Below are 12,459 nucleotides of genomic sequence, written 5' to 3'. Positions count from 1 at the left end.
CCAGTGCAAATGGGAAGGAGCTCAGAGCCAGGGGCCAATGCCACCAACAATTGATTCAGGTGTACAAAAGTGCATGTCCACCTCATGGGAAATAGCATGAGCTCCAAAAGGGAGAATGGCATTACTAGGGGAAGCAGCTGCACTTAGATATGGACTGCAATGTTGTTGAAGCACTTAGGAAATTTTAACAAGAAAATTGACTATGACAATTAAGAAGCAGATGTGAAAGAAATGCATTTGATCATTGTCAGAGGTTCTTAAACTTGAGTGCACATTAGAATCACCTGGAGGACTTGTTAAAATACAGATTTCTGGGTCCCATACTCAAAGTTCCTGATTCAGTAGGTGTGGGGTGGAGCCTGAGAATTTGCATTTTTCTGACAAGTTCTCAAGTTATGCTGGTCTGGGGGCCACACTTTGAGACCCACTGCTCTTAATGAATTTGGTGTCTTGATTTACCAAAAATCCATAGATGATGATGACGGGTGCAAATTGTTGGGGCAAGAATGGGGAAGCGATGATTATCAGGGCGTGACCTTGAACTCCCACTCATAGGCTATGTTCCTCCCCGCTTTTTTTTCCTTCTATGACTTTTTTACTCTCAGAGCAACTGGTCTAACCAAAAATACTCTGGGGGTGGGGACAGGAATGTGGCTATGGAGAATAATTTGAGAACTATAAATCAGTTTTTTTCTTTCCTAATTGAGGTTTTATTGGTTGTGTTGAGGATCAGTACACAGACATTCCAATTTGTACAAAATTATGTACTGAAACTCTAAAAAGCTATTTTAATTCTTTTTAAATCCATTGCAGTTCTTTTTAAAAGTTATTCCAATGACTCTCCAGCTTAAAATTTGGAAGCAAATTTTCCTTAAGAGGATATCAAGTACTAGTATCTTCAAATGTTGATAAGCTGTTACATATGTCATACCAATTCACAATTTAATAACATATACACTGCATACTCAAATTTCAGTCTTTCACAGCATAATGCATTTAGGAAAACAGGACTACCACAAACAAAGATGCTACAGACAGCACACTGTTCTGACAGGGGGAGCCATGACCAAAGAGTAGTATTTTTTAGGAAACAATTCTACTAAAAGCCAACATGAAAATAGAAATAATCACAAATATTCGAGACATTAAATGCAGGACTGTGACTCCATATTGCCATTTACTGTGTGCTTTCTGTTATAGGATATGGAAACTAATCCCCCATCTTTAGAATGTTAAGCGGACTCCCAAGACAGTCAAAGCCTGCCATAATTCAATATCCCACACTATCTTCTGATTGTACCAGAAAATAAAATAAACAACCAGCGAATGATTTCACCTCTTAAGTAAAAGCATTTACCCTTAAAAAATGGGTGAGTTAGGATTCCCTCCTTCTTAAAAATATTTCTAGAACTACTAAAAAACTTGCATTTACAAAATAGTAGATAAAAATATTCCTCTGGATGGTACAAGAAGGGAGACAGGGACACCGATAAAACATAGTGTATGATATCAGTCAGACTTAGTGTCTTTCTCTGTGGCTTCATCCGAGGCTGGACTCTCCTTGTTTTCAGTGTCTCCATTTTCTGCAGATAAATCTTTAGTTTCTTGATCAGCCACTTCAGCCTGTTTTTCTTTTCCTCCTTTTTCCGCTTTCATTTGTTTTTTTGTTTTGTTTTGTTTTGTCTGAAGATTTATCCTTTCCTGCTGCCTTTTTGGGCTTTGTTTCGCTTTGTAGGAGCAGGTTTAGTGGACCACCTTGCAGATCTCTTCTTGGGGGTCTCCCTTCACCGACACTTCAGCTGAGCTGACCTTCCTCCTGGACATCTTGGCGGCGTGGAGGGTGTGGGCTGGGTGTCTGCAGCCTGTGGTGCACCGAGAGCCTTCCCGAAACTGGGCTGCCTGGCCACAGCTGCTGCATCCGAGAACTACAAATCTTATATTCAGCATGTAGCCAAGTACTTCTAAAACTCTGATCAGAACTGCATGTCTCAGATTTTATTTTAGAAAACCATAGGTATCCACTACTTTATAGAAATCTCAAATCTAAAACTGTACTCATGACGTTAATCCCCAAACTTGCTCCTCCTCCAGTGTTCTTTAGAAATGGCATCCTCATCTGCTCATCTTTTCAGTACCACAGGCTGGCCTCATCCTGGACGTCATTCCTTCTCTCACACACTTTCATTCCTGCATACAGTCACTCAGAAAGTCCCATCAGTCCCATCTCCTAACATATGTTACATCTGTCTACTTCTGTTGCCTTCACTACCTCCACCTTGTCCAGTCTACCAACTCCCAACTGGCTCTTCCCACATCTTCTCGGGATCCCTTCTGGTTATTATTGTATAGGAGGCAGAGAGATTTTTTTTAGAAACACAGATCACATCAAGTCAACCCTGTACTTAAGACCCTTCAATGGCATCCCACTGTTTTTAGGATAATCCTTCAGTTCTCAAAATGGTCCCATGGGCCCTGCATAACATGGCCTCACCCACATTTTCAGCCTCATTTGCTGCCATTTTCCCTTTTGTTCTCTACACTCCAGTCCCACTGACTGTTTCACTTCCTGAACTAAAGGTGTTTAAAGCCACTGCTCTTCACTGAGATAATCCTAGACGAATATCCCAGGGGTATCCATAGAGAAGAGGGTGAATGTGACACTTGCAGATGACATTTTTATTGAGATTAAAACTGACAAATGGCCCTAGTCTATTACTTTTTGTAAACAAGGTCTTGGGGGAAAGAACCACTACTTGTCCTTAGCGAGCCTGTGCAATTTAGAAAATGGTGCCCCTCCAGGTGAATGCAGCCCCCGAGCTGCGTGGATTGGATTTCGGTGTCTATGCACCCAGGGTGAGGTACTCTGTGAAGGACATGACCTGCACAGCCAGAATGGTGACTTTCTCTGGAGATATCAGTTGGTTCGCTTCCAAATTAAAACAGGTCTAAATAGGTTTGTCTTATTTAGAAGCTGAACGATTATGGACAACTTCTGGAACTCCCTGGTAGCCCAGTAGTGATTTTATAATAATAATTAATATGAAAAGCTTTTACCATGAGGCTGTAAAAGTTGTTCTTTGCATGACTAGGATGACATTGTATGTTTACCTTTCCAAGCCAGCATGGTTGTGTCTACACTGCTAGCTCTGTAGCTGTTTTTCAGAGTTGAAGACCAAGTGTGATTTACAACCCAGAATGTCTCTAGCTGCTGGCATCTAAGTTTGGCACTGAGCACTTAAAGCGCCCAGACTATGGTGTTTTACTGTGTGGAGGAAGGCCTCATTGGAGAGGCACAACATTTTTTCATCTGACATGTTTGCTCTTGTGCAAATGGCTTGAATTGAGTCCTGGCAGCAGAAAACATGGGAGGAGACTTAAGTCTTGCTGAGCATGAATCATCCTATACAAATTAAAACTGATCACTTTTAAAAGCAGTTTCATTGCTGGTATAAAACTATCCATCAATCATTAGATTGCTTTGATGTGTATATCATATATCTGTGTGTTGCTGCCAGGATCCTAGCATGAACCTCTCCCTGAACAAACACTGAATAAATATTGCCATGATTTTGCTTATTACTTATACTTTTGTCTTTGACTTAGAGACAGTTTAGTTTCTCGTTTTTAACTCCATGTTGAATATGAGTTCAGTTATTTTTCTTTTTTCTTTTTGTATCTATGGAAGTGCCTAAATTTTACTAGGGATGAGGTGGGGAAAATAGGAAAGGTATGAAAATCAACCACACATGCACAATTCCTTTGTAATTTCAAACTTTAATGGACACTCTCTGGAGGTCATTGCCAGATCTCTCAGCAGGAACAGAATTTGAATCTGGGAGCAAGTAATCACTCTGTAAATGTTTGTTATGATACTGGAATTGCCAAATATGCTGTATCTAATTGAATTTCATTACTGGGGCATGAAAGGCAGTTGGTTGAATGTTGTCACTGAAAAGAATATATTGTGGCCAGCAGATTGTTGCCTATATAGTGCTGTAGCTGGGTTTTTCAGGCCAGCTGCACTTTGAAAAGTTCTGGATGCTGAAAGTATTGGAAAGGTTGGGTCCTTCTGAGGGCCAGGAGGGAAGGATCTGTTCCAGGCTTCTCCCCTTGGCTTGTACATGGCTGTCTTCTTTTGCATTCACATCATCTTGAAGTTTGGACACATATTTCTGTGTCCAAATTTCCCCTTTTTGTAAGGATTCCAGTCATACTGGAATTAGGGCCCATCCGAATAATCTTGTTTAAATTGATTATAAAGACCCTATATCCAAATAAGGTCACATGCTGAGGTCCTGGGGCTTAGGATTTCAACATATAAATTTTGAAAGGACATAATTAAACCCATCACATCATCCGTAGTTGAACCGCAACACAAATTAGCCTCAGAAATCAAGCTGTATTTATTTTGTGTTTTGTTTTTATTTGCTTTTTAGCTATACTTATTTTGGAATTGTCTATAAACTGAACCAATTTCCATAAAGTAGTTGAATTTTATTTCTTTTTCCCAGATCCGACCCACCAGAGGGCCATGGTATTGGTTCTGCAGTCAACACTGCGCTCACTCTCTCTCTCTCTCTCTCTCTCTCTCTCTCTCTCTCTCTCATTCTTTCGTGCACTCTGTCTCTCATTTGTTTCATGAGTCATTAGGCCAAAAAATGTTAGGTAAATGAAAGCAAATATGACAGCAGTACCTTGAACAAGGGGACCACTTCTTTCCCCCTCAAGTCCATGACGTGTAACATGTCTAACATTCTAGTTCTGAGGATTTTAAATGTAATTCGTTGATCTGTAGTGTGCTTTCACTGGACACCTTGCTTTAGTTACACCATTCTTGCATATCCTTCATTTTCCACATTAGCTTTGTTTAGTTGTGCAGTTTTGACATTCATAGCTCTCCAGTGCTTTGGACTGAATGTTTATTGCAAGAACTTGCAGCTGACTTTCTATCAGGTCATTCTGATGTTGTCCAGGGATGCCGTCAGAGGTACAGGTTCTTGAAGCACCTTTTATGCTATCTTCCTTTTCTACTCTGGGCCTTTCCCAGTTTCTGGGAGGTCAAGGTATCTGCCACGCCTCTCTCTCTGCAGCACACTGGCATCAGTCATACTTGTATGCTCCATCTGTACTTTATTGGTGTTTTTTTTTTTTTTTTTGAGACAGGGTCTCACTCTGTCACCCAGGCTGAAGTGCAATGGTGCAATCACAGCTCACTGAAGCCTCAACCTCCCAGACTCAAGTGATCCTCCAAGTAGCTGGGATCACTTGATCCTCCTGAATAGCCGGGACTACAGATGTGTGCCACCACACCCAGCTAACTGTTTGTTTGTTTTAATAGAGACAAGGTCTCACTATGTTGCCTGGCTGATCTTGAAACTCCTGGGCTTAAGCGATCCTCCCGTCTCAGCCTCCGAAAGTGCTGGAATTACAGGTGTGAGCCACAGCTCCCGGCTCCACCTGTACTTCAAAACTCACCCCACTCCCTGTTCCCGCAGCATGTCATGTGCTAATGTGACTGCTACGTACCCTCTTAGGCTTCTGGGCCCTGAAATACAATCCTATTTTGTTCCCCCTATCCTAACAGATCAGGTGGAATGGAAGATTTTCTCCCTTTTGTATTAAATGGGTCAAATTTTGTCTCTCCTCAAGTATATTCCAAAATATAAGTAATCTGTTAATAAAACGGCTTATCCCTTCAGAAAACAGAATTTAGGGTGGGTTAGATAATACACATAATCTTCATCATCATCATCATCATCATCCATACCTCTCTAAGCCTGTAGCAGGGTGGAATAGCATAAGCTATTGATTGTATCTGAGCAGAGGAACGCCTGGAACCCCATCTCTCCAGAAGAAATTAGGTGGTTTGAGAGCATCTCTTAGATCTGAATAATTTAAGTGCCAAAGACCAAAACCCCTTCATAAGCTGCTATTAGACTCTCCCTGATTGCCATGCCTGGCTTCTGTTGGAGAAAATCCTAGAGGAAACTCCCAAGGAGCTGGGTAGCCAAGAGAGGAGCCCAGACCTTCCATCTTCCATCTGGTGACCTGATGGTTCTGGCATTTGACCTCTCTGAAGGTAAGAAACCCTGGGTATTACACATAAATTCCAATATCTGAATTGACAAAAGTACTCTCTCCAGGGTAGATATGCTATCAGAGCTTAGATGTAAGGATGTTTTAAAAATTTCATTCAGAGATCAGGCGCAGTGGCTCATGCCTATAATCCCAGCACTTTGGGAGACCGAGGCAGTGGATCACCTGAGGTCAGGAATTCGAGACCAGCCTGGCCAACATGGCAAAACCCCATCTCTACTAAAAATACAAAAATTAGCAGGGCATGGTGGCATGCACCTGTAATCCCAGCTGCTTGGGAGGCTGAGGCAGGAGAATCGCTTGAACCTGGGAGGCAGAGGTTGCAGCGAGCCCAGATCTCACCACTGCACTCCAGCCTGGGCAACAGAGCAAGACTCCATCTCAAAAAAAGAAAAAAAAGAAAAAAAAAATACTCACTCAGAGACTTGAAGTGTCAGGCCCAGCAATAGTTCAGTAGTTCTTTGGCCCTTGACGTCAGTCCTGTGAGCTAGCTCTCCAGCACTAGGGACTTTCTTGTGTTTAGTTTCACCTCCTCTCTTCTTGGGGTAGATCATAATCAAATAGCTCCCATTTCCATCGTTTGGGAAGACAATGACCTTGCCTTCCCCACACACATCCATTCAGCGCTACTCCTTGGACTCCACACCCCAGGTCCAGAATAGTCAGGGTGGCTACTCTAGGACTAATCTCTCTTCCTATCTCCTGGTAAAATGATTTTAGCAGACATTTGTCCCTGGCAGCTGTTAGTTTCCCCTCTCATCACTATATTAAGACATCCTTGGCCAAGCATGGTGGCTCATGCCTGTAATCCCAGCACTTTGGGAGGCTGAGACAGGAGAATCACTGGAGCCCACAAGTTCAAGACCAGCCTGGGCAACACAGGGAGACCTTGTCTCTACCAAAAATAAAATAAATTAGCCAAGTGTAGTGGTACATACCTGTGATTCCAGCTACTTGGGAAGCTGAGGCAGGAAGATCACTTAAGCCCAGGAGGTTGAGGCTGCAGTGAGCCGTGCGTGATTGGGCCACCGCACTCCAGCCTGAGTGACAGAGCAAGACTCTGTGTTTAAAAAAAAGAGAATAAAAGACCTCCCAGCCCACGACTTCTTTAACTTTTTGCTTACACATTGAGGCCTTCAGCAAATTAAGAAAAACTTGGTGAGCTCCTGAATAGTGACGCTAGCCTCAGCATGTACAAAGGAGTCCTGGAGTATGTTCATGGTTCTGCTTAGCTTTTAGAGCAGACCTCCTTTTACTGCCAGACTCCTAAGCTACTAATGGGCCAGTTGTCAGGGATGGGTATATGCAGAGAGAGCCGGTCTGCAGATTTTTCTACTCATTGTCTATTGGGTGCTAATTTCAAACAGGCAGAAAAAGAAAGGACAGCCTGCAATGCAATAGAGCTTTCCTTTGGGAGGAATTTTTTCATAAAAAAAATAAGCTATGACAGGTTTTACGTCAACAAAGAATTGTTATATAACCGGAATCAAAGATTCTTGCATTTATATTGAAATAAATGTTAGGGTGATTTATTTTCCACAACTTCAAAATGACAATTGCTATTAATTAATTAATGAAACAGAAAAATTCCATGCTAACTAAAAGAAGCAACTGGTGGTATTTGCTGGTATTAATGCCTTCTAGTTGTAAGTTCGCTATCTGAGAAACACTTCTTGATTTGGTTCATTAACCCAATGAATGAATCATGAATAGGAGATCCAGCCACAGAAAACTATAGTTCCTGCAGACAGATCCTAGGAAGGTTTGACACCATGGGGGTTCTGAGCTTGGGCTGCTCACCATATTTATTGCCACTCTTCAGACCCCGAAAGCCTCAGCAGAGTGTATATCTCTTAAGATCCTATTATCCAGCTTTAACTCCCTTTACAAAATCCAGGAAATTATACAAGTTATTTGGAAAATTCCCGTGTCGCATGTTTTCAGTAGGATGTTAAGACGTTAAAAAATGGCACTCCAACTTTGTGTTTTGTTGTATAATAGGAGAAGAGAACAAACAAAGGGTAACATCAAAAAGACCATAATCATGCATGCAAAATGCATGTCCACACCCAACAGAGGGGTGGGTGGAATTCAAGACCAATTTGTGTTGGATTCCAAGATAAAAAGAGACTAAGTGGATGTGCCTGTGTTTCCTCAAGGAGGAATTTATGGTATTTACTAGCACAAAGCAATCGCTTAAAAGTTGAGTCAAATATTCCTGTACTTGCTTATAGGCATAGTCTATAATAAGGTAATGATTCATCTAGTTCCAACTTCACAGTAATAATCTTGGGTTATAGATGTGGAAAAAGGATTACATTTATCTGGTTTAATCTCATTTTACAAACAAGGAAAATGAAGCCTGGAAAGTTTGTTTGAGCAATATGCTCTGTAACATCTCATAACTCCCAGTGGTATCATTTTCCACAAAAGAGGCGGAGTAGAGGGAAGAAAATGGTGTCCACAGGGCAGGGTCAGGGACCAGCCACACTCCAATCCCTGCTGGTGACTGCCCTCAGCCATCCTGGTGGCCTCAGCTGAGACCCAAGCCCTCCCCCAAAAGAGTTGTCCCAGGATAACTCAGGTATCACTAGTCATCTGGTGGAAAAAGGCAAAGTTTGCATGAAAGTGGCAATTTGGGGGGGGACATTTAAATGTTTCCCTGCCTCATTTTCCTCTTCTATAAAAAGGGAATAATAGTATGTTTGTTCTAAATCGCTTGGGTACTTACTAAGCACTTAATAAATATTAGTTGTTATTGTTTTCTTTTTCCATTCTCACTTCTTTTCCCTCTCTGCCTTCCTCCCTCCTCTTTTCCCTCCTTTCCTTTTTATACCCCATCTGCATTGTTTTCAAGCATAATACATAGGGCATGAGAGATATTTTTCTTTAAAAATCTGGCTGTTTTTGTGCTTTCTTCCCAAAATTTCCAGAACTCAGTTTTATCAGTACATTTTGAGAACCCCACTGGTGGACATTTAGGTTGTTGGCAGGTTTTTTTTTTTTTTTTTGGTTCTGTTTGAATCCCTCCTCTTCTACTTTGTAGCCCTGTAATCTCTTCAAGAGATGATGATCTTTGATGGCATTTTGGGGGGTGATGTTCAGGTGGCAGCCAGATTGGAGGGGACCGTGGAGCAGACTGTGGGACTACTCATTCCAAGGGCGTCATTGTGGAGAGTAAGCACTGGATCGTAACACAGGAAGGGTGAGGGAAGTGTCTGGGAGTGTTTTTTGTTTGTTTGGGGCTGGGATTTTTAGATCCAGAAGGTTTTCAACATATTTCTTAGTTTAGCAGAACGAAACAGAGGAATGGAAGAGATTGAAGACGTAAAAGAGTGAAGGAATAATTGTCTGAAAGCTTGGCATGAGATCAAGAATAAAAGGGCAGAGACTCTTCCTGTGATGGAAGGCCAGGAGCCAAGAACAGACAAGCAAGTCTACACAGGAGCTTTAGATAGAGGGTTCCCCAGGATTGGCTTTGAGATTCTCAGTGTGGGGGGATCTGGAGTCATCTGCTGAGATTAAGTGTTGGAGGAATAGGAACAGGTTAGGGGAGAGTTTATAGGAATTTTTAGAGACAGCCATTATGAGAAATGTGACAGGGAGGGAACTAATGATGGATAAAAGGATTCTTGAGTAACATTAAGTGCCCAGTCAAGATTAGACAGCAGGCATTTGAAGTGGAGCCAACTCAACTTCCTCTGGCTGTGCTTGGTACAGCTAAATCAAGAGGCAGCAAGACGTTTCATGTGGAAAAATAAATTTTTAACACTCTATTATTCTTTAACGGAGGGCAAGAATTGAAGCATCCTTATATGAAGATAATTCAAAGACATCCAATAGAGATGGCATAAATACCAAAAATTTGAAAAGTATGTTGTTCCACAGCCTTGTTTTTAGGCTCAAATAAACACCCCATTAAGTAGAATGTATACCCCGATCACTTAGAATACTCAAGTTTCGAGGTGCCACTTAAAAATAAGGCAGATGCTGTACTTAGCTAGGGAAAAGGTATGTCTCTGGCAGGTGGGATCCCTTCACCAGGTCCACAAGATGGACTTAATTGGAAGCACATACAGAATTGGAGACGGTCAATCAAACGGAAGCTCCTCAGTTCCTAGATCAGTTTCTGGTACATGGTAGGTAAATGAGAAATACTCTGTGAATAAAGTACAATTGTCCCTTGGTATCCATGGAGGATTGGTTCTAGGATCTCCTGAGGATCCCAAAAATCCATAGCGGCTCAATTCCTTATATAAAATGATGTAGTATTTGCCTATAACCTTCACACATCCTCCTGTATATGTTAAATCATCTCTAGATTACTTAGAATACCTACTACAATGCAAATGCTATATAAATAGTTGCTCTACTGTATTTTAAAATTTCTATTTTTTTATTTGAATATTTAAAATCTGTGGTTGGTTAAATTCATAGATATGAAATTCATGGATACAGAGGGCTGACTATATATATGTATATGTATATGAGTAAATGTATAAATTTATTCATGTCACTTTGGAGCACTAGTCCTATGAGACATAGTAAAATATGGAAAATCCTGACTGTATTGATCATTTAGTAGCCCTGCCCACGTCATTCAACATGTAGCTGTGGTAAAAGCAAGTTTTCAAGTTCCTGTCAAGACAACTCAACACATTTACTCTCTTCTGCTTCTCTGCCTCCCTCATTCCCTCTCTCCTGAAAGTTATGGGTTGTCAGAACTTTTATTGAAATGAAAACAAAATCTAAGTTGATACTCTAAGACATGAAAGAGTCAGAGTCTAACAAGTCTATTAATATTTCGTTCTTTCCTATGCAGTACTCCAAAGCATGTTTGGTGGTGACTAAGGAATAGTTTCGTTTTGATGGATATAAGCAGTTATTTATTATTTAGTTCATGATCACCATGGTAAGTGTAAACCAAAAATAAAATTCCAACCACCTGAATGGACCCCTCCTCTCGGCCAAGGGCATTCCAAAGTTAACCCAAAAAACTAGTTTAGGCCATGATGGGAAGGGGGAGCCCAACATGACTCATTATTCCCTCCTTCTTTTTGGAATTAGTGATAGAACAGTCTTTTAAAGTCTGATAAGAAACATTGGCAATCTATTCTCTGAAGCTTCCTACCTGGAGGCTTCATCTGTATGATAAAACCTTGGTCTCCACAACCCCTCATCTTAACCCAGACATTCCTTTCTATTGATAGTAAGTCTTTAGATAATAACAACTTTTTCAACCAATTGCCAATCAGAAATTCATTGAATCTACCTATAATCTGGAACTAACCAACCTCCCTCCCCCAAATTGTGCTCCCTTTCTGGACTGAACCAATGTAGATCTTACATGTATCAATTGATGCCTCACGTCTCCCTAAAATGTATAAAAGCAAGTTGTAGCCTGACCACCTTGGGCACATGTTCTCAGGATCTCCTGAGGGCTGTGTCACAGGCTGTTGGTCACTCATATTTGGCTCAGAATAAATCTCTTCAAAATATTTTACAGAGTCTGCCTCTTTTCATTGCCATAGACTTGATAGAGAAATTTTAAGAGTGGGTCTTTAGTCCTTAAAAAGCTCAATCTAGTAGAGACAACATTCCAAGGACCTGGTTAAGCGAGGCTGCTTGCCAGAGATACACTTTTTCCTTAGCAAGTATAACATCTATTAGAGATAACCAGTGGTTCCATATGGTACTTGGTAACAGAGGCTGAGAGAGAATGGGTGTGGGGAGAGACAACAAGTGCTATAGGAGTACTTGATGATGCGGTAATCTTCCTTGAGTATTCTGCCATGACATTCAGTTTTTATATACAAGATCCAGGCGCAGCCGTCACTGGGTATCCACGGGGAGCTGGTCCCACGACCTCCCACAGATATCAAAATCCAGAGATGCTCAAGTCCCTGATATAAAATGGCATCGAATTTGCCTATAACGTAAGAATATCCTCCTGTATACTTTAAATCATCACTAGATTACTTATAACACCCAATACAATATCAATGCTAGGTAAATCTTTGCTGTGTTGTTTAGGGAATAATGACAAGAAAAAGTCTGTAAATGTTTAGTCACAGACACATTTTTTTTTCAAACATTTTCTATTCATAGTTCTTTGAATCCACTGATGATGCACCCACAGATATGGAGGGCTGGCTGTATTTCATCAAATTTCAATGTAAAGGATGACAGGGTAATGACTCACCCAGATGATATTTTTATAGTTCCTCCTGTTTCCTTCCTTTGATGGATGAGGGAAATGCTGTCATACTCAGAAGTTGAGAGTGGGCAGTTAGTTGCCTCAGTAAATGGCCACTCCATCCTCCTATGGCTGAGGCAATAGTCTTGAGTTTGTCCTTTCTCCCA

At 41.2% G+C, this 12,459-nt stretch overlaps 1 protein-coding gene and 1 pseudogene across 24 annotated transcripts in view; one reads left to right on the top strand and one right to left on the bottom strand.

Annotated features, from left to right (window-relative positions):
• The window catches only part of PPFIBP1 (PPFIA binding protein 1), a 171,995-nt gene that overhangs the window by 83,744 nt on the left and 75,792 nt on the right, over nucleotides 1–12,459 (top strand). The window lies entirely within an intron of this gene.
• On the bottom strand, nucleotides 607–1,918 carry LOC129393582 (uncharacterized; annotated as a pseudogene).

The sequence above is a fragment of the Pan paniscus genome, chromosome 10, assembly GCF_029289425.2.
Source record: "Pan paniscus chromosome 10, NHGRI_mPanPan1-v2.0_pri, whole genome shotgun sequence".
NCBI lineage: Eukaryota > Metazoa > Chordata > Mammalia > Primates > Hominidae > Pan > Pan paniscus.
Note: the sequence above shows the minus strand (reverse complement) of the source record. Positions and strands in the feature narration are given on the sequence as shown.